General features: G+C 68.6%; 1 non-coding gene across 1 annotated transcript; it reads left to right on the plus strand.

The window, feature by feature from the left end:
* The first annotated feature begins 2,011 nt into the window (after positions 1-2,011).
* Positions 2,012-2,164, plus strand: LOC134168134 (5.8S ribosomal RNA). The gene has a single exon (XR_009966447.1). It is a non-coding gene; the product is annotated as a 5.8S ribosomal RNA (ribosomal RNA).
* Positions 2,165-2,618: the final 454 nt, after the last annotated feature.

Here is a 2,618-nt window from a genome sequence, read left to right on the forward strand (position 1 = left end):
AGGCGTGGTGATGCTGAGGGGGTGTGGTCCGTGATCGGGGGCGCGGTTTAACCGCAAATCCCGCCCAAGGTGCGAAGAAAGGGCGGTTAGGTTCAAGTTACCCGAAACCCTGCCCGCCTCCAGAGCCGACCGCGTAGCTCACAGAGGTGGAGCGCTTCCCGGTAAAGATAAGGCCACGGGTTCGAGTCTGCCCGCGGCCACTTGAACCTGTGCCCCGCCGGCGGGGCAGAGCCGTAGCCAGAGGTCTGGGCGGACACAAGAGGCCAGCCCCAGGAGTGGGAGGTCGCGCAAAGACGTGGCCTCTCCGTGTTTCCTGGGGCAGGACGTGAATGGACCCTGAAAAAAACTTCACAGGGGGAAAGCAAGCCATGTCCTATTTTTGTTGTAGGGTCAAAGGTCAAAGGTCAAAGGTCAAGGGTCAAGGGTCAACGGTCAACTTAACGTTAGGGTTCACCCTACCTACAACTCAGACACATACTTTGGAACATCGTTAACCCTTAGAGCACACAGACAACCCCGGGGGCATGGCGAAAACCTAGCGGTGTGACCCTAACGAAGCGTGGCTAAAACCTAGGGGCGTGGCTAAAACGTAAGGGGGCGTGCCTAACCCAAACGGGGCGTGGCCTAACCCTAAGGGGGCGTTGCTAAACCCTAGGGGTGTGGCTAACCTTAAGGGGGCGTAGCTAACCCTAACGAGGCGTGGCCATAACCTAGGGGCGTGGCTATCCCTAAGGGGGCGTGGCAGACCCATAACGGGGCGTGGATAAGACTAAGGGGGCGTGACCAACCGTAACGGTGTGCGGGTAAAATTAATGGGGTGTGTCCAAACCCTAGGGGAGCAGCTAACCTTAATAAGGCGTGGCCAAACCCTGGAGGCGTGGCTAGCCATAACGAGGCGTGGCCGAACAGTGGGGAGGGTGGCTAACCCTAATAGAGAGTGGCCAAGCACTGGGGGCGTGGCTAACCCTATCAGGAAGTGCCCAAACGCGAGGGCGTGGCCAAACGGGACCCTGGAGGCGTGGCTAGCCATAACGAGGCGTGGCCGAACGGTGGGGGGGGTGGCTAACCCTAATAGAGAGTGGCCAAGCACTGGGGGCGTGGCTAACCCTATCAGGTAGTGCCCAAACGCGAGGGCGTAGCCAAACGGAGGGGGGCTAACCATAACGGGGCGTGGCCAAACCCCAGGGAGAGGGACTGTCGGTCTCCGCGTGGAAACGGGGAGCGCGCGCGCGGCCCCCCCCCCCCCCCCCACCCCGGCTCAGAGCCGCCTGCCTTTCGTGACCGGCCCGTGTGCTCCCGGCGAGGTGAGCGGAGGGTGACAGGCGGCGGCGGTTCCGGCAGGGCGGCCGGCCCGTCGCGGTGGACGGGTGCCGTCGGGCGGCCCCGCGGGCGGCGGAGGCGCCGCGCCAGCCGCGGGGGTGGGGCTCCGGTGGTCGCCGCTTCTCCGGCGCGGCGGTGGAGCCGCGGAGGTGCCGGCGGGGCGAGCGCCGAGGCTTCGGGGGTGGCGCGCGCCGGTTTGTCGTCAGGCGGCGGAGGAGCGCGCGCGCGGGTCCGGTGGGGCGCGCCCCCGCTGCCGCTCCCGCCGAGCGAGCGAGCGGCAGCACCATCCGTGTCTCGAGCCGACGGGGCGGGCGGGCGGCGCGGGCGGCCGCGCCGCCGCCTCCGTGAGAAGACCGTACCGAGCCCGGGCGCCTGGGCCGCCTCCGAAGCGAGCAAGGTGCGTTTCCCAGGTCGGTCGGGAGCGCGGGCTCTCCCCGGCCTTGCCGTTCGGAGTAGATTTTGGGTTGTTTTACACCAACCTCTCCCGTTCAACCCCTTTTCTCCGTGTGTGCTCGTACGGTCAGCCGAGGCGAGGCTGCCGTCGTGCGGTCCGTTCGCCCGGCGTCGGGCGGGCGCGCGCAAGCGCAGGCGGGCGCGCGCACGGCGGGGCCGTCCTCAGAGATAAAAGGGGCCGCTTTCGGCGAGCGGTCCCGGCCCTCCCGCGCTCGCGGGACGGTGCCGAAAGGCAGACGACTCTTAGCGGTGGATCACTCGGCTCGTGCGTCGATGAAGAACGCAGCTAGCTGCGAGAATTAATGTGAATTGCAGGACACATTGATCATCGACACTTCGAACGCACTTGCGGCCCCGGGTTCCTCCCGGGGCTACGCCTGTCTGAGCGTCGCTTGACGATCAATCGCCGGCTGCGCTGCCGCGGCGCAGCGCGGCGCGGCTGGGGCGCCTCGCAGGCCCGCCCGCCCTCGCGCGTGGCCTTCGTCCCCCTAAATGGAGACTCGGGGAGCGCTCCGAAGCTCCCCGCTCCCGGAGCGCCCGCTTCGGCGGAGCTCGTCCCGTCGTGGGCGCCGCGGGGGGTTCGGCCGGCCGGTCGGGCCCGTCGCGGCGGTGGGTAGAGAGGCGGTTAAGGTGCGGAGGCGCGTGCCTCGCCCCCGGTTTCCCGCTTCCCGCGCGGGCGGCTGTCTGCGGGTGGGTACCGCGGCGGTGCCGCGCCGTGCTGCCGCGCGCGCGCCGCGAAGCGGGGGGTGCCGGGGACGTCGTTCCCGCCGCCACCCTCTCGGCGCCTCTCTTTCCCCGAGCGGGTCTCCCGGCCGTCCCGCGGCGGGCCGTCTCCGCGCGCGCGC

The sequence above is a fragment of the Pezoporus occidentalis genome, unplaced genomic scaffold (genome assembly GCF_034315485.1).
Source record: "Pezoporus occidentalis ecotype Australia unplaced genomic scaffold, CSIRO_AGI_Poc_V1 ctg3008, whole genome shotgun sequence".
NCBI lineage: Eukaryota > Metazoa > Chordata > Aves > Psittaciformes > Psittacidae > Pezoporus > Pezoporus occidentalis.